The 20,079-nt window shown below is 44.1% G+C and overlaps 2 long non-coding RNA genes across 2 annotated transcripts; one reads left to right on the top strand and one right to left on the bottom strand.

The window, feature by feature from the left end:
- Window positions 1-2,351: 2,351 nt before the first annotated feature.
- On the bottom strand, window positions 2,352-18,304 carry LOC118498403. The gene is made up of 4 exons (XR_004900888.1): window positions 18,123-18,304; window positions 16,939-16,942; window positions 13,043-13,049; window positions 2,352-2,362 (listed from the first exon to the last, which is right to left on the bottom strand). It is a non-coding gene; the product is annotated as an uncharacterized LOC118498403 (long non-coding RNA).
- LOC118498404 lies at window positions 16,427-18,502 on the top strand. The gene is made up of 3 exons (XR_004900889.1): window positions 16,427-16,440; window positions 18,305-18,307; window positions 18,440-18,502. It is a non-coding gene; the product is annotated as an uncharacterized LOC118498404 (long non-coding RNA).
- The last annotated feature ends 1,577 nt before the right edge of the window (window positions 18,503-20,079 follow it).

Genomic DNA, 20,079 nt, shown 5'->3' with positions numbered 1-20,079 from the left:
ATGGATGGACTTTGGCACTCATTTGACACCCTCTACTAGGATGGGATAAAACTAGCGCTTGCACTACAGCACAGGAAATACAGTCAATATTGTAATAACTACGTATGGTGCAAGGCAGGTACTGGAACTATTGGGGGGCACTTTGTAAAGTATATGATTATCTAGCCACTATGCTATACACCTGAAAGTAATACAAAATAATACTGAATGTAAACGGTAATTGAAAAAACATTCCTACATAAAGCTCTTGAATGAAACATATCTCCCAAGAACAAACAAAGTAGATTGTAGACAATATATTTCAGATACGCTTTAAGGAAGAAAAACATTTTCCTAAAGGCAACGCAATTCAGAAGGATTTCCCCTGCCCTCGGTGGTGACTGACTTTTACTTTATTAACAGGAGCAGCTTTGCTCCCCACACACGAGCTCTAGGGGCACGCTTTGCATTGCTAGACAAGGCCGTAAAGAAAATCACCTTTAACACCAAATGTTAATCCCCAGCAGCAGAAAGAATCAGCAGAAGCTATGAAATTAAAATATTCTTCAACTCGATCAAAGTTCTCAGCCAGGATTCCCCCCTGACACATCTTTATAGGAGGAAGGGCTGGTTTACAAAGCCTGGTCATCTCCAGCGAGTGTGGGTTTGTTCATCTGCCAGCTGCGCTGCTCACTAAACCCCAGCACAGTCACGCCACGTATAAAAAAAATGCCCGGGTCTCCTCTTGTTTTCATTACCTTCCCATCAGGAAAAGAAACTATTTCAGCAAAGGTGTTAATAATGTGCTTAGTGTAATTCTCTTTCTCTCCCTTGATCAATAGGCAATTAACATGGAGTCCGTTTTGCTAGGGTCTATAATTTTACTCTGCTCGGGGCCATTTGGCTCTTAAAAGGATGTTAAGTGGCTTTTAAACCTTTTTCCTACCGAGCATTTGTAACACGCTAGAATTAAACAGAACATTTTTAGAGTAAGTTTGATAATAATGACCTAGAATCTCCGTTCAGCCAAGGAGGAAAGCAAATCGGTGGTAATTATACAGAAAACAAATACACGGTGTGAGTTTCTATTCTCTATAAACTCTTCCTTCCAGAGTGAGCAGTGCTGTTGGGTAACTGTACGTGTGTTACAGCTGGGTTCCCTTTTGTGGAACGTTCGAGCACTCGCATTTATGGTAATCCTCAGCAGGATGGTAAGACCCAGTGGTGCTGGCTCCTATTTCTTCAGTGTCCTGCACTCTGGGTCCAGACCACACTGACCGCTCAGTTCCTAGTCATGCTGTTCTGCTGTCCGCTGCGGGGCCTGTGTAAGCACACAGTCTTCCCTGTGCCTGGAATCCTCTTCCCTTTTTCCTGGTTGCTCTCCATAGCTCGGTTCACATGTCATTTCCTTAAGCAAGCCTAGCCCAACCCCCTCCCCCAACCCCCGGTCTAGATCAGCTCCTTGACTCCCTCAAGAAACTGTAAGTTCCATGAAACCAGTGCTGAATTCTTGCTACATAAACCAATGAATGGATGGATGTTGATCTTGAGGAAGAATTTTTTAAAAAGATTTTATTTATTTATTTTTAGAGAGGGAAGGGAGGGAGAAAGAGAGAGAGAAACATCAGTATGTGGTGGCTGGGGGCTGTGGCCTGCAACCCAGGCATGTGCCTTGACTGGGAATCGAACCTGCGACACTTTGGTTCGAAGCCCATGCTCAATCCACTGAGCTACGCCAGCCAGGGCGGAAATATTCAAGTTTTTACACACATGCTGACATTGATTCTGAAACGATGCTATTTTCATGGACAACCCAAGTGTCAGCACCGGAAGTCCCTGGAGTTTCCAGCCTGCTTCATAAGGCTGAAGTGAAAATTCACATATAATTTTGGAAGCCCAGTGTCCCTCCCTTTTCCCACTCCTGGCTCTGCTGAATCCATGGACTCTCTCTGCTGTTCACCCCTCCAAGTTCATGGCCACTGTTTTCTGCACTGGGTGGTCTTGCTCCCTTTTCCATTCAAGCAGTACCCCCAACTTCAGCCTCTGTTTATAATAGACTTTACTAAATGCTCTGGGCAACAATGGTATGTGTATGGGTGTTGATTACATCACAGACCAGTGTAGCAAGCAACTGAAAATGGGATATTAGACTACCTTATGCTTAAAACTCTTCCCCTCTTTTTGCCGCCAAGGAGCCACCATTGGCCAACACTTGTATTCCACTGCCAGCCACAGTACTGTCATTTTACGTTTCTGATTCCTGTTCTCCTTTTGTGAACTTCTTAAAGATTGGTAACAGTGTGACTCTAATTGTTTAATAGCAATCACTTAGCTAGTGCTTCCCAATGATGACACCGTTCCAAGTGCTTACTTTCAAGGCTAGCTATGGTCAGACCGCAGGATTTGGGTTTTTTAAAAGTAAGGTGGTTGCCTGTGTTGTAGATTACCAAACACCACCAGCAGGGTCAGGGGCAACACCAGAGACTTACATGCATTCCTATTTCTGCAGCTATGTGCATGAATGTTCACACAAAGTGGGGGAAAAAAACCCCACACAATAAACAGCCTTCCATCAGTTCACATCATGTGTTGCCAGCAAAGGAGTTATAAGAGAGCTTTTGGCTTGCAGAATCTTTGATTTCAGAAGGAAACATGGCGGCAGTGGACCTGGAACCATAATTCTGGATCATGGCTGGGTTAGGGCGCCCATTGGGAACAAAAGCTACTGAACATTGCAGGTTTTGAGACTCCAAAGCTCCACACGATGTGACTTACTCATTTAGCTCTTACCAGTTTTTTGTTCTGTTGCAGGGCTGCACACTTCAAAGTCTCCAAGGCAATGGCAGAAGCTCTGCCTACTTTTTCTTCAAGGAAGCACCTATCCTCTGAGTCAGTTTCTGACGCTCGAAGAAAACCCCCAAATCTGTATTTTTTTAACCAAATATCTCCTGATTTCTCCCTGTTAGCTTTTAAAAAACGCCTTGTAATAAAACATTTGGCCATACTTTTATGGACTGATGGCATCCAGTTTGAGACCTCTGGATCTTGGTTCATTTTTTTTTTTTCCCACCACCAACTGATTTCTACGCTCTCTAATATGTGAACTTGAGAATTAACCGAGGTTCGGAGTTGGAACCATCTGGGAAACATTTTGCTTCGTTCACTGATGTGTGGGAAGGGTGGGGATGACTGAAAGAAAATGACCCCCAAAAGGCTCTCATTTAGAGTAGTTTGTCTTAGGGAAGCTCTTTTCAAGTGTCTGCCACGAAACTTTAGTTAGTAAGCACAATCTGAAAATCATGTGATTATCTCATCTGGCTCTCTTGTAGAGAAATAATGAAGTAATTGAGAAAATGTGGGCTTGATTTGATATGACACAACCATGGGCGATTGAAGTGATTTTCTTTTAGAGGGGTGTGTGTGTGTATATATATATAATGTATGTGTGTGTGTGTGTGTGTGTGTATATATATATACCACATATATATATGTATTTAACCTCTAATATCTCCTTTCTTTACTGGTTTCAAAGATTTCCCCCTCACCAGTGAATTCAGTGCTTGGCTGGTTTTCCATTGAAGAAAATGAAGCATTTCATCCTGGCTGGCGTAGCTCAGTGGATTGAGCGTGGGCTGCGAACCAAAGTGTCGCAGGTTCGATTCCCAGTCAGGGCACATGCCTGGGTTGCAGGCCATGGCCCCCAGCAACTGCACATTGATGTTTCTCTCTCTCTCTCCCTCCCTTCCCTCTCTAAAAATAAATAAATAAAATCTCAAAAAAAAAAAAAAAGAAAATGAAGCATTTCATCCCAGGCTCTACTGGATGAAGGCATTGTGTTGGTATCATTTGGTTTCTTGAGCTTCTAGCTCTATCCCATACTGACCTATGTAGTACAAATGGTGTGTGGGTTTGTGTAGGTATGACAGAGACCGAAGGGCAGCGGGATATGCCACCAAAATATGACCCTAGGAGTTCAGAACAAGCCACTCCCCCAAATTTGCTGCTTTGGTATATTGATTCTTTTGAGCTGTAGGCACTTGAAAAAAATAGCAAATGCAGGGGAGACTTTCCCTGAACTTTCCTTATCTGCCTCAACACAAATCCTCCAAAAGAACACAGTGGTCATAAACCCCTGTCCCAGGAATGCCATCAACCACAGAAGACCGACTCTTGTCACAGGAGAGAAGACTAGAAGTTGACACCTCATCCGGATAAACTTTGTCACAAACTATCTAACCTCCCACTTACTCTTCTAAGGGCCTGTTCTTCTTTCCTTAAAAGTATTTTCTCCTGACTGGCATAGCTCAGTGGATTGAGCATGGGCTGTGAACCAAAGCATCGCAGGTTCGATTCCCAGCCAGGGCACATGCCTGGGTTGCAGGCCACGGCCCCCAGCAACTGCACATGGATGTTTCTCTCTCTCTCTCTCTCTCTCTCTTTCTCCCTCCATTCCCTCACTAAAAATAAATAAATAGATCTTTAAAAAAAAAGTGTTTCCTGTCCCCTAAGAGGCCTGCCTCCCTCCCCGCCTTTCTGCATTAAGAAGGTATCTAAACCTGAATTCTAAGCCACCTCAGGACATTTCTCAATTTTCCCTGGGGGTTCCCATATATATATATATGAAGTATATGTGTTAATAAACTTTTGTTTGTTTTTCTATTGTTAAGCTACTTTTTATTACAGGAATCTCAGCAAAGAACTCAAAAAATTATGTTTCCTCCCCTGTAAGACACACTCACAAAGGCAGAACAAGATAAACAGAGAAAAGAATAGAATGGGAGAAACGGGGTTGTGGGGGAGGCGGGGTGGAGAGAGAGAGAGAGAGAGAGGGAGAGGGAGAGGGAGAGGGAGAGGGAGAGGGAGAGAGAGAGAGGTGAAGAAGGAACAGAAAGACAGAAGCAAAAAATGGTGCTAGGGCTGGGAGGGTGATTTCCAGGTTTCCTGCAGGAGTGCTAGCTCACGTTTCAATGATTTTGACCTTGCCTTCTCTAGGTAAAGGAGTCTGGCTGGTGTAGCTCAGTGGATTGAGCACAGGCTGCGAACCGAAGTGTTGCAGGTTCGATTCCCAGTCAGGGTACGTGCCTGGGTTGCAGGCCACGGCCCCCAGCAACCGCACATTGATGTCTCTCTCCCTCTCTCTCTCTTTCTCCCTCCATTCCCTCTCTAAAAATAAATAAATAAAATCTTTAAAAAAAGAAGGAGCATCAGCATTTTCTCACAATGCACAAACTGAAAGTAGCACGGCTCATTTCACTTTAAAAGACTCACGTCTCTCTGGAATCTCGTTCTTGAACACAGAGAATTTGTGTATTTGTTCATGTTTTCTAACTCTTCTGATTGTGAAGCTCTCTGATTTTGGCTGTATACCTAGTAGTGTGCTATTAAGTGTTTAGTAACTGGCTCTCCAGAAAACAAATACATAAATAATCCTGATTTGTAGCATTTGCCCATTACCGTGGCATTCTAAGTACTCACTCCATGGCTCATTTCAGTACTGCATTGTGAAGAGAAGTGCCTGATTGGCTTTTGTGGGTGGATAGAATGTGACTTATCACACCTCTGGTGTAGCCAAAAGAACACTAAGCAGGATTAAGAAGACCCATAAAATATGCACAAAACGACAACTCAGATTGCCTCATGGGAACCACGAGCCATATTCAAATGAAAATAACAAAGGAAAAAACTGTAAAGAACTTGGATAATGTAAAACTTTATATAAACAGAATGCATTACCATCATTACCATCTTTGGAGAGACCAAGTTTCTTCGTACCCCTCCATTTCAAAAAGTGACTTGGATTGCATCAGTTACTGTTTTTTTAAAAAAATGTGTTTCGTATCTTCTGGTCGTAAAAAATTCAAACTATATGGAAAGAGCACACAGCCCATTTGGCCATGAATTCAGAATAATGAAACTCATCAGTGTTATTTTTATATGCAGCATAGCTTGGCCTGCAGTCACTGGTCACAAGAAAGCATGAGTATGTTCTGGGCAGCACTTCTGCCTTACACAGCTCCAAGGCAACGCCTACAAGGCCATGCAGTTCCCACTGCGAACCTCCTTCAAGGCCTTTGAATCATGCATCAATGCATGATTCGTGAAATTTTAACTAATGCATGTCTAACTTGGTTTTGTCAACAACAGCGATCAAACAAACAGAATCCCTCTTAATAGAAATACTCTCCCTAGAGTTATCTTTTTACAAAAGCATTGCCCAAGAGAAATACAGTGTGGACCATACATGTAATTAAAAATTAACTGCCACATTGAAAGGAAAAAGAAACAGCTGAAATCAATTCTGATAATATTTATGTTAACCCAAAATATCTAAAATATCTAAAATATTATCATTTCAACATGTAATCAATATAAAGCATGCAGTGGGGCAAAAGCAGGCTTACAGTTGTGTATATGAAAAAGAATACAATAATCAATAAATCATAATACAAGAATAAACTCTGGTCCTGGCTGGCATAGCTCAGTGGATTGAGCACAGACTGAGAACCAAAGTGTTGCAGGTTCAATTCCCAGTCAGGGTATATGCCTGGGTTGCAGGCCATGACCCCCAACAACCGCACATTGATGTTTCTCTCTCTCTCTTTCTCCCTCCCTTCCCCTCTCTAAAAATAAATAAAATATTTTTAAAAATAAAATAAAATCTGTATTTCACATACTCACAACTGTAAACCTACTTTTGCCCCACCCTGTATTAATGAGAAACTTTACATTTTTTTTTTTTGGTAGTAAGTCTTTGAATGAAGCAGTTGTTTTACTCTGGATGTCCCCCAGCGTGTCTCAGTTCAGACCTGTACATTTCAAGTGCTCAGTAACCGCCGGTAGCTAGCGGCTACCATTTTGGACAGCTTGGGGGCTGTGCCATTAGCAAACCGAGAATTAGAAACTCTTTTATTCTGAATGCAGACAGTTTTGCTATGGGAATTTATTATTGAGACAGGGGCAAACTCCCTCTCTCCAATCTCTCTCTAAATGTTCCTTCGCCATTAGCCATCACTTGGGCAGTCAGGGTAACCTAGATTGTGCATGTCTGTCACCTGAAGCCAGCACTCAGGTTTGCCCGGGGCTGAGAGGTTTCCCAAGTGTGGAAACCTCTTTCAGTGCCAAAGCAGGGAGACACCCTGGAGAGATGGGATGAACAGGTTGTTACAGTCCAAAAGGGCGGGGGGCAAGGGCAGCCGAGGTAAAATATTATTACCTGAAAGGGACCCCCCAGGTTTGTTATGTCCGCCGCCAGAGGAAAGACATCTCTCAATGCCCAAGATTCAGTGAAAAGGAAAGGGATTTATTATTCATTTGAAATAACACAAACTAAAGTTCCCCACAAATGCACACAGTCCTCCTGGCACCCTCCACGTGGCAAAAGGGAGCACTTCCAAAGCCTCATGGTCCTGTCTCTCACCCAAGCCACATGGTCCCATCCAAGACACCAAAGCCGTGTGGTCCTAAACAGATGCGTGATCCCCAAAAGAGAGACACCCAATGGCTGCTGTGCCTCCATTTAAATCCCAGCGCCAGTCTTTCTCTGCAGCCCCATTTCCTGCTCCTCCCACAATTGGCCATAGCTGCCCGCATTCTGGGCTGGTGTGGCCCTGCGGTGTGGAGCCAATGATCTCCAAGATCTTCTGGACCCTATTACAAATCCCTATTTGGGGCTCCCCTCTTGGCTGCACCCTGTTACATGATCACCCTAAATCTGGAGGAAAAGCTTAAATGCTGCTCGGGGCGCCTCTGCGGCACTGCCACTCTGACCTCGTCCATAGCTGTAAAACTCAACACTGAGGCCTCTCAGGATCTCTGAAAGCTACTTTGAATTTCTCGTTCTGTCACATTGGAATTCTGGGGATGGTTCTTGGAGGCTGGGCAGCAGGATTTGCTATACTCTTGAATGTTTTGAAGATCTCTCTGGCTTCCTGGCTACTCGGATTATGTGAAACTGTCCATTTGTATACAATGACCTTCGAACAGTAGGCTCCACGTTTTCAGCTCCTCATAACAGTCTCAGAAACTTGGAGAACCCTGTCTGTTGTACCACGCTGGTGGCTGATTTCTCTGCCTACCTGTTTGGGGCCAAGTGTCAACCTCTCTTCAAAAGTCAATTTGAACACGTGCCTTGGTATCATTCCCATTCCTTGTTTGAGTTTACAGACACTGTTTTCAATTCTTAACTGGGTGTTTACTTTATAAAAGCATTCAACAAATACTGAGTAGCTTAATCTCCAGGTCGCTTAAGCACTCCGTGCTTCAATCTCCTTCTTGCTCTCAAGTTTCCATATCGGTAAATGGGGCTAATAAATATAATGTGTCTCATAGAGTTACTCTGAGGATCATATACACATTTTAGTGTCTAGAACAATGCAAATTGCTTTAAACAGGCTTTGCAGAGAGTAAGTGGTCGGTTCATGTTGACTATTATTAGATTTTCATGTCTTTCTTGAGGTTGGGATGCACACCTGATATATCATATCCCTGTCTCCCTCCCTCCCTCCCCACCCCACAGTATTAATTCACTGCCTTAAACAGGGAAAACACTCACTGAACATCCACTGATTGGCTGAGTTCAGCAATCCCACTTCTGCCTCAGGCCTGGCTTTTGTAGCCAATCTCTGAGGCCTCCTAATATGGTCAACCTGGTGCCTCTTGGTTCAGAACACTGACTGCTTCCGGTCCTAACTTCCGCCATGTCCAGTGGAATATGGCATCATTAGATGGTGCGGTGTCTGACCCTGCTCCTGAGCACCATCCCAAATTGTTTGCCCCTGGCCGTCTTATGTAGCAGTTGGGTTCTGGCTTTTCCAAATCTCAACATAGCCAAAGAAGGCAGGTTCGGACATGAGATAGAAACAATGGGGCATCACAATCGGCAGCTTCTTCCTGCCAGTTTCTGGCCACTTTTTGGTTTCCAGCAGAACCTACCTGCCTTCCATGAGACGAGGCAGAGACTCACTTTCCCAGCTCCCCCTGCATTGATATCATGTGACCCAACCCTGGCCAATGGGACCAAAAGGGATGTATTCTGGGGGGGTTCTGGGACCAATTTTCTCCCTCCCTTTCTGACAATACTTGGTACTTGGAACTAGGGTAACCTTTGAAAGACCACAATGAAGACCCAAGAGAACCACAACCACAAAAGAAGATGGAATTGGGTGGAAAACAAAGAATGAATATATGAATCACTGCTGCTCTGATGTCATTTAACTTCCGAATGAACCACATTGGGAACCTCTTGCATCCAGATGTCTTATTTTGTGAGGCTTATTAGTAACCCCCTGTTGTTTGGCATTTTTCCTTGGGTATTTAGTTTTTGCCTCTGAAAAAATCATAGCTGACATGAGTGAGTTTTTTGATGGTCCTAGGAAGAATTAGTTCTTAATTAGGCATAATCCCATCTTGATTTTCAAGACCCACACTGCCAAAAGCCAACAGGAATCTGTCACTTTTAGAATTTCTCTGGCACTTTTCCAGAGGCAGTGTAGTTTGATGGCAACGAGCAGAAATCCAGAAGTCAGACTCCGGTGAGCGTGACCTTTGGCAAGTTACATAAACTCTCTGTGTTTTATTTTCTTCATCTGTGAACAAGAGCTGATGATAATGCACCTGCCTTATAGGGTCCGCGTTCAATGAATCACCACACTATAAGCCCTTAAAACAATGCCTGGCACAGAGTCAGCATGTGGGTAAGAACTGCTTCGTTTATTTACCATTTATTTTATATACCCTTGTCCTGACTCTGAGATACAGGTTTCTTTTCATTCTTGCTCCTGTACTGTTCTCCTATGTCTCAATGGTTGTCTTCATTGCTCATGAAGACAGACTCCATGTTCCAGAACAGCACATTTGTAGACGCCAGAGGATGGAGCTTCCACACTTACTGGGTTCTGCCATGAGCACTTCACTTATTTTCTTAGCGCCTTACTTCTCTTCATTTGCAAAAGAAGGCTACTGTCTTTGTTTAGGTGCCCCCAGAAGAAGACCCTGAGAAAGGGCAAGTTGTATTTTGGAGGTCATTCAAGGAACTCCAGTAAGGGGGTAGGAAAGACGGGAAGCCAGTAAAGGGTGCGTGATCAAGCCACGGCACAGTGCGCAGCAGGAGTTGCATCCCAGATGGTCTCTCAGTGTGGACCACTACTGTGCCTTGGGGCGTGCCTCCAGGGGATGAGCTTGCTGGGCTATGTAAACACCATCTCTCTTCAGGCATTGGTTGACTTCATCCTCAACCAATCATCCTCAAAGGATGGGTGTGTCCATTCTCAGAGAATTCTGGCCTGCCACTGTGGGTGGGCCAAGCGGGCCCAGCCCCCAGAGAATATTGGCAAGAATATGAAAGCCAGGCAAGGGAAGAGGGCTCATGTGTCTAGGTGACATCATATAGCAGCAAAGTGGGGGGTCTCTGGGTCAGAGACCTCCAAAGGCACCAGCATATTACCTATGGTGAGCAAAGGCTGGGTGCAGCTCCACTGGGTATGCAAAGCAGGTAGGTTCTAAATGGCTAAAAATAAGCTCATCTGAACTATATTTAAAGCAATTGGTCGTGTGAGAATTTGAGTTTGACACTGGCGAGCTTGGAGCTCATGATTCTAACCTGCTGCAAAGAAGTAAACAACATGGAGACCAATATGTAGAAGCTACGTTTTACTCATTTATATAACCGTATGTAACATGTTGGCTCTTATGTAAGAGTGAGGGAGAATTAAGAACACACATATATATTTGTGCATATTTCCATAAGGAAACACTGCAAGGATACACAAGAAGCTATTGGGTTGACCAAAAAGTCCGTTTAGTTTTTTCCATAAAGTAAAAGACACTTTTTTCATTTTCACCAGTAACTTTCTTGATTTGGATATTTTGAGTATGTTGGCTATCTCCCACTATAGGCTTCTAGTGGGCAGAGGCCGGAGGTGCTGCTAAACATCTTCTAGTGCATAAGGTAGCCCCATAACAGAGAATTATTTGGCAAAAACATCAATAGCACCAAGAAACCTTGCAAAACATTTTTGACACATTTCATTAGTTACAGCCCCTTCTCCATGCACTGAACAAATAAGTTGTGTTTCAGCTGCATTTTGACCTTTCTTGAAATAATAAAGCATAATACACCAAAAATGTTGCTTCTCTTCTCCCATCTTCAATATTAAAATGGCTGCACAAAAATTCACCAATTTTGGTAAGTTTTCCTTAAATGCACACTGATGGGACAGCTGTCACAATACAGTCTAACAAGATTCTTTTGAATGACGTTAAAGACAAACAACTGCTACTAGAGCCATTGTATGGGAAAAAATGTAAATGAACTTTTTGGTCAACCCCATGTATCAAAAAGGAGTGACACCATGGACAAACTGGAGTTTGGGGCAGACCAACCCACAGATGCAAGACTTCTCAAATTATACTTTGTAATACCATTTTGATTTTGGAGCCATGTGATGGTATTCCCTACTTTAAAAAATAAGTAAAATGAAAGCAAACAAAGTTTGTCCAAAGTTCACAAGTGTCATGGAGGCAGGTGGTGAATGCTGTCACAGGGACGGAGAGATTATGGGTTCAGGGCACTTCCCACTCACAAATGTATCATTTACTGTCCATCTTGTTCCAAAACTTTTATTCTGCCACAGAGCTGGCACATGATAGATTTTTCAAAAATAAGTAATGAATAAGCAATGCAGAATTTGAGAACCTGTATTTCAAGTTCAAATACAGTATCTGAGGCCATGTTATCAATTGTGAGGTGCTATTCAAAGAAAATCATTGTTTTTATGTTTTTTTATATCCCCCCCAGAGTTTACCAAAAGTGCTCTGTACTTTGCAGGCCCTTAAGTATTTGTTGAACAAATAAATGAATGATATAATTGAAAAATAATTTCAAGAATATGTCTGCTCTGATTGAACTTTTCATTTAGGAGGCCTAAAGTAAATTTCATTTTAAGAAAGCACCTTTCGGCCCTGGCTGGCATAGCTCAGTGGATTGAGTGTGGGCTGCGAACCAAAGCATCGCAGGTTCGATTCCCAGTCAGGGCACATGCCTGGGTTGCAGGCCATGGCCCCTGGCAACCACACATTGATGTTTCTCTCTCTCTTTCTCCCACCCTTCCCTCTCTAAAAAAAAAATAAATAAATATTTTTTTAAAAAAAAAAGATAGCACCTTTCTTCCTAGTTCATTCAATAAATGCATGTTCAACACTTACTACATACATGATTGAGGAGCCAACAAGCACATGATTAAAACTCAGTTGTCCTATCACACATCAGACATTCATTAACTTCATTTATGGCCTATATAGGCACGTTGGGGTAGTCAGGTAGTAAAATCTATTGAATTTATCCTATCTGTATGAACAGCATGTGCCTAAATGCAATCCTGACACTTCCTTACCAAGTATAAAACAACATTCATTTCAGGGAAAATATATTTGCAATATACATACATTTAACAAAGAATTTGTATCCAGCATACATAATGAATGTTTCCAAATCAATAAAAGAAAACAACAACAAAAAAACAATGTAAAGATGGACAAAAGATTTGAACAGACACCTTACAAAACAGGCTATCCAAAAACCTGATGAGCGTATGAGAAGTTGTTCAACATATAAACTATAAAATAATATATAACTAGTACACATATATGATAGCTATGTAATGATATTTATTAAATATAATAGTATATACTTACATATACCATATAATAACATATAACTAATAATTAGTTATTAGGGAAATGTAACTCAAACCACAGTGAGACACCGCTATACCCGTGAGAATGGGTAAAATTAGGAAGTCTGACAATACCAAGTGTCGGTTAGGTTGTGGAGCACATGGAACTCACACCCTGCTGGTGGGAATGGAACATGGTACAGCCCCATGGAAAACAACATGACACTTTCTAATACAATTACCCCTTGACTAGCTTTCATTCCTAGGTATTATCCAAAAAAAATTTTAAAAACCCCACAAATATCCACAAAAATACTTGGATACAAAGGCCCAGCCCCAATGTCCCGCCCTCCTCCGGGCTCTTGTGGGCACCTCTTTCACGCCACTCCCACCAGTCCTCTTCCTTGCGTGGGTGTCTGTTTCCCAGCTGGATGATTAATTTGCATAAAGCAAACGTGTGATCCTGAGATGCTGCAACTATCAGGCATTTTACAAATCCTCAGAGCTTAGCTCATGGCCTTGTTAACATGAAAAGGAAAAACCAAAGTGAGAAGCAATGAGCATTTATCTGAGATCCAAGGAACCGCTTTTCGGGAGACATGGATTAAGGCAGCGCCCCAAATAGTGTTCCAGTTAGGAGGTGGAGGTGAGGGGCATTGACGAGAAAGGGAAGGGGCACAATTACAGAAACAGGAGGAAAGAATTTCTATCGGTACACATAAGCTCAGTTATTCTTTAACTAAAGCTGCTGGAGCTAATTCTAAAGAATGTCCTTAGTTTTTGGTCCTTGTCCCTGGGAAGTTTGCTTTGCTGTTAGCTCTACAAGCAGTCGTCTGCAAGATGACGTCAGTCTGGCCCCGGGCAAAGGTCATCAGCCTAGCTGAAGTGTTCTAAAAGTTTGAGAGGGACAGGGCAGGTCCTCTGGGATGGCTGCCCTGGCTCCATGTTAGAGTGTCTCTGTTTGTATCATTTTTCACAGCCTGATGCAGAGGAGGCACTCAGTAAATGTTGAATTCATGAATCACCTCAATTTCAAACCAGTCTTTCAGAAAGAGAGCCAGTGCCATGAGTTTTATGTTCCACTTACGTGACACGTAGTAGTTCCCCATTGGGCTAGCCCGTACCGGAAGGAACCATTTCAACTACACTGCGTAATAACTACCCACGTGCAAGCTTCAGAAAGCAGCACTTGAAAGTGACTAACATTGTCCGATTCAATGCAGATTGGCCCAAATGGCACCAGGACACAGAGCATCAGGCCCTATTCTATGTGATATGCACACCGAAGTAGAAGCAATAGTTCTTCTGGGCTGAAAACATGAGATGGAAACCCCTGAGTGGTTAGATTTGTGGTGTCCGGATGAGCAACCCCAAGTACATTAACTAGTGAACATGCAATATCCTTACTCTCCGAGGTTGTCTGTTCGCTGGCATGATGAGCGGGTAGGAGGGATGGCCAAAGGCAGACAGACCAACAAGGAGGAAGATAAAGCTGTAGAACACAGCAACAACATCCTCTCCTGAAGGTGTCTGAGCCCCATCCCCAATGACTTTGTTTCATCCTTCCAGTGCAGAGACAATTTCTGAAACAATGCCGGAGTACAGTTGCGCGGCGCAGTCAGTTGAATTGAGAATTACTCTTTGTTCTGACAACACCCCTGTGTACCAAGAGCAAGGGTACATTGGAGCACTAGCAGTTCTGCACACCTCCCAGGAATTGATGACCATCTTAAAAGAACATTTCCATTCTGAATTTCAAGGGCACTTTCACAATGAAAGGGATGTAAGTAGCGAGCTAACCTTGGGGTACTTAAAAGCCAAGTACAATATCTATGGCATAGTCATATTTTAGTAATCATGTTTAAATACCAAAGAGTCTTTCTACCAAGGTCAAATTTTCCTTTTCCACAATACATAGCATTGAATTATCACATCACACTTCATTTATTTCACATCCACGTAAAATAAAATTAAACCCAGAATGACTTTCCAGTATTCATTGCTTTGTTATATAATTTTTATATTTAACAGTAAATGTGGGGATAAAAACCCTTATGCCAATTTCTTTAAGAAACACCATGCCATCTCGCTGAAATATTCCCTAATATTGATCTGCTAGAGTTTTGGATTAATATCCTAAATATTTTGCTGCTTTGCATTTTTTCATATAATACAAACAGACATTTCCCCTTTGAGTGTTTCCAATTAATATCTCTGAATTAATTAGTTTGAGTCATTTTAATGAACAGAAATGCTCTTCAATTGGTAAGCTGAACAACAGTTACTTTTCTGTTGTTGCAAGATCCAACAGATCATTTTATTTCCTCCAGCGTTAAAAATTTGGGGCTCAGAATCTGATTGTCAGCTTTGGGTTCCAGGGTACGTGACCGAGCTCCCTCCTGGTGGGTCTCAGAAATGCTCAGGTCAGCAGAGCCCCAGAGGGCTGCGTCTTCTGCCTCCATCTTCCCTGGGGACCAGCAGAATCCACAGGGGGGCGAGTGAGTGAGTGTTCGTCTACAGGCTCCGCCGAACCTTTGAACAGTTTGCCTCTGTTTCAAGTTCTCCCCTGTGTGGTTCAAGAACAACCACACCCATGTCGCTTTTATAAAAATACAGAATGAGGCCCTGGCTGGCATAGCTCAGTGGATTGAGCTTGGGCTGTGAACCAAAGCATCGCAGGTTTGATTCCCAGTCAGGGCACATGCCTGGGTTTCGGGCCATCTGAGGGGCAATCACACATTGGTGTTTCTCTCTCTCTCTCTCTTTCTCCCTCTCTTCCCTCTCTAAAAGGTAAATGAATAAATAAGTCTTTAAAAAAATACAGAATGTCAGTATTGTATACTTGAAATTTGTCAAGAGGTAGAGTTTCCGTGTCCTCACCAGAAATACAAGAACACAAAGGTAAACAATGTGTTAATGAACTTGATTGTGGTAATCATCTCACAATGTATACATATATTAAACATCATCTTTAGCTCAGTGGATTGAGTGCGGGCTGGGAACCAAAGCATCGCAGGTTCGATTCCCAGGCAGGGCACATGCCTGGGTTGCAGGCCACAGCCCCCAGCAACCGCACATTCATGTTTCTCTCTCTCTCTCTCTCTCTCTCTCTCTCTCTCTCTCTCTTTCTCCTTCCCTTCCCTCTCTAAAAACAAATAAATAAATAAATAAAAAACATCATCTTGTATGCTTTTGGCAAAAAAAATCCCATTGGGCAACATAAATATATACCATTTATATTTGTCAATCATCCTTCAGTAAATCTGGGAAAAAATGACAAAATTAAAGTTGCAAGGACAGCTGACATACACAGGTTTGGAAACAAATACAACTGAGTTGAGGGAAGCTAGAGCCCGACTGGGGGAAAAACCGCTTAGGGGACACGGGCCTATTGGGTGGGAGGACTCAGTGTGCCCTGCCAGGGTGCTAAGGGGGATCAGCGGCACAGTGTCTGACTAGACCTTCTGCAGCACTGAAAGCAGGGCCAGCTTCGGGGTGAATTGTGGAGAAATTTGCTCAGATGATTTTGATCTTACACTATTTTCTCCTCACTCACAGACACATCTGGGTTCTCAGGTTCCCTCAGCTTCCCTCAGCTTCCAGCACCTTCCACCAAGTTGAACCCAGGCCAGGTCTCCCTGCCACCATGCTTCTACACCCCATCCAAGAAATTTAGGACCCGAGGGCAGAGAACTTTTAGAAACAGTGAAATAGTGTAAGTCAAGAAGTGTGAGCATCTAGAATGCATTTCCTCGAGATGCAGTGGCGTTTAGTCCACCCTCGTTGGTTAGTCAGTATATCCAGAGCCAAACCCTTCCACGAGGAAGAGTTACAGCAAGAGAACAATGACACTGTCTTTGCCTCTGGAGTCTTACATTTGAAGCAAATTTAAGATGCATGTGTGCTATCGAATTCACCTTGAGGGGGAAGAACAAGTCAGGAAACACAAACGACGAAGCATACCAGAGGGAGACTGGCCATTTTGAATGCCCTTCGCTACCAGCCAGCCCCCTGATCCTGAGCAAACTACAAGCATTATTGACATTTTCTCCTCACACTGTCCTGTTGTTACAGAACAAGGGGGCAAGGAGGGCCTGGGGTGATATACCATTACTGAAAGGAACCCCCCAGGTTCATTATGTCCGCCGCCAGAGGAAAGATGTCTCTCAATGCCAGAGATTCGTGAAGAGGAAAGGAAATGTTTATTTAATGCTATACAGACTTAAAGGAGTGACCTACTGTCTTCATCAAAATCCCAAAGTCCCTTAAAACACCCACAAACACACACAGGCCTTCCTTCCCCTTTGCCCAGTCTGGGGTACCGTATCTCAGGAAAAGGAATAGAAGTCCGTGGCTCAGGCAGCCCCCGGTTCTTCCCAGTAATCCATGCTTGGCTGGTAGGCCTCCCTCGGTTCTCTGCTAAAGCCGGGTGGTGGTTCCCCCTTCTAAAGCTGTGGGGATCCCCACTCTGGCAAAGCCATGAGGTCCTCCCTTCTATTGCCCCAGCCAAGTGGTCCTCTCTGCTCAATGGCTGTGGGAGTCTCCACTCTGCCAAAACCACATAGTTCTCCCTTCAGTGGCTGCCGCATCTGGGTTTAAATCCCCACGCCAGTCTTCCTCTGCAGCCCCATTTCCAACTCCTCCCACAATCAGCTACACCTGCCCGCACTCTCATATCCTTCCAGCTTCACTGGGCTGCCATCGTGAGTCTGAGCAGGCATGGCCCCATGTCATGGAGCCAATCTTCTCCAAGCTCCCACTCAGGCACTGTAACTCGGGGGACCTGCCCCTCAGTTACATCTTGGTGGGGAAGTTACTTCCATCCCCCTGGCTCAGAACATGGCCACAGCTATTTAACATATCTATGCAACCAGTTAAAGGTTATAGATATATTAAATGACCATGCAGAGGTTAGCTGCAAAGCTGTGGCTATGCAAAACAGCTCTCAATGGCCCTGCTCCGTGTGTCCCTTCCCCCAACCCACACCTGTGTGTGTGGGAGGGGGTTGTGAGGACATTCTAATATTTCCTGGACACCTTGAGTTCTGGACCCCATTCCAAATCCCTATTTGTCTCCCGCGCCACCCCGGCTGCAACCTGTTACACTGTTACACCTTCAAGGTAAAGGAGAACCAAAAATGTTCCAGTTTCTTTTTCAAGAAGTGGGTCTTTGTATGTTGAGCCACAAGGGCCATTGTCAACAGCAAATGATCATGTACATCACGTTTCTATGTACTGTTATTGTGTGTGCTTACATTTAATTCTGCTTCCTTTGCTAGATATTACTTTTGGGTGACATTATCTTTTCTTCTTCTATTTAGAGTGCACACAGCATCAGATCTGTGTCCCTACTGAGTGTGTATTAAAATCTAATTGACTTACACCTCGTAATGTTCTGACAAACTGGCCGTGTACGGTCATTACAGGCAAATGCTTGGTTGTTGACCTGCGTTTCCATACTCCTATATGATACAGACCTAGGTAGGCCTAGGAGGAATGCAAAATCACCAGGCAAGAAAACTGTACCATGGGAAACTGTAGCCTGGGAAAATGCCTGCCGACGCTACCCAGGACACACAGATGCCCGGCTAAAATTGGGGTCTGGGGTCAGCCTATCCTGCATAACAGGATGCAGCTTTGACTTGAGCCTGACAGGCTGTATCAAGAACAATGGTCAGCAGAAATGGCACCCAGCCACTGGCTCTAGCCAATCAGACTCTGATACCCCAACCAGTTACCCTTCGTGGGTTTCTGTGCTTAAAAACCCTGCCCTAAGAGTAACCAAGCAAGCCCTAACCTCCCTAGGTTGGCTCCACTTTTCCTATTATTCCCGGCTAATAAACCCTGCTCCTTAGCTCACTGCATCCGTCTGGTTTCTTGAGCGACTCCGACCTAACACTACATACGCAGTACATTGACCCCAATGTGTGTTAAGTTTCCAGGCATCATGTACTGGTCGTCAAGCACAGAAACTTCTCCAACTGGTGAACTTTGTCCTAACTCACTCCTAACCCCTGGCACCTGTCAAAACAGGCCCAGAGGGCAGCCTCTGCCCTTTCCGACCATTTCTTAAGCCTCCCCAACAATGAGTGTGTTGTCTCTCCTGGAACTCTCTGTGCTTCCACCATTCTGCCTTAGGAATACAGTAGTGTCTTTTTAAAAGGCCGATTAGAAGGAAATAGGAAATTGGGCAGCTGAAGATAATTGTTAATCATATTCTAAAACTAATGCATTGTTGAGACTGGTTTTGAACCTTGGCCTTCTTGACATGCACACACAGCCCTCGTCTGATTGCTGTCTCTCGTGATGAGTATGGGGCTTTCAGCACAAGGGCAGACTGGGCTGGGTGCAGACAGACCGGCTGCCACCACTTGCAGTCGGAAGGGACTTGGGGGTGAGCAGCGTCGCCCCAGGGGGCTCATTTTCGAGCCAGTCTCAGCGGAACTGACCTTTGCAATGGCTTCCTCCCTTCCTTAGCCTTGTCACTCTCCGGAGGCTCTCTGGCAGTGAGTGGGGCTGGAGACTGAAGGCTAGGGCTTAGTCCCTTCTCCCTAGAGAACCTCCTGTCTCCTCTACCGGGCTTTTAAAACGCACAATCAATTTTTCTTCCCCTTTCGTTTATTATACAGTGGCACATTGAGTCCAGTCAAAGACGACTCTTGGGTAGATTATAGCTTTTTACTTCTGCAGGTAGAAGGGGAGGGATAAAAGGAGAAAACAGATTCCAGACCCAGCAGGTGGTTTTGTGCTCAAAAACGCATTTGGAAACTCTGGTGCTTGGAGGTGACACTCAAATTAAAATGACAAAGCATGGACACGCCTGGCTTCCTGGGGTAGAAGGGGTCAAGAGCTGCTTTGCCCGCCCAGTAGATTCTGCTGTGCACTAAGATTGATTTGTGTGGTTATGATGGGGGACTCAACAGTTGGAAAATTTTAGTTTAAGGAAATAAGCCTAGTGGTGAATGCCTGTGGAAAGCTATTGTTTCAGGGACTGCAGGTCCAGCCCACCCTGACTCCAGGAGACCACAGGCAACTGACCTTTGCGCTCCAGAAGAGACCAGAAGCGATCAAGGTGGTATCCCAGCCACTGTGTCTCCACTCTGGGGGGAGTGTGTGCCGCCCAGGACACAGGACACAGATGAAGAAAAACCCCTGGTCAGCAGATGAAGGGATGTAAGGGAAAACGCTGGACTGCAGTTTTTATCTGATTAACCTCCTTCCTGAATTCCAGATCCCTTACCTACACTTTTGCCCCCTTATATAAAGGCTGGCTTGAGAGGAAACGTTAAGACGGTCTGTTAGGGTACAAACCCGCCATCTTCTCAGATCACCAGCCATCTGAACAAAGCGCCCATAAAGATCCAACCCCTTATTGGGTCTGGTACGTGACAGGCAGCATGAACTCCAGCTTTTCAGGTTACAGTTACTGA

Source organism: Phyllostomus discolor, chromosome X, assembly GCF_004126475.2.
Source record: "Phyllostomus discolor isolate MPI-MPIP mPhyDis1 chromosome X, mPhyDis1.pri.v3, whole genome shotgun sequence".
In the NCBI taxonomy this organism is placed as follows: Eukaryota; Metazoa; Chordata; class Mammalia; order Chiroptera; family Phyllostomidae; genus Phyllostomus; species Phyllostomus discolor.
Note: the sequence above shows the minus strand (reverse complement) of the source record. Positions and strands in the feature narration are given on the sequence as shown.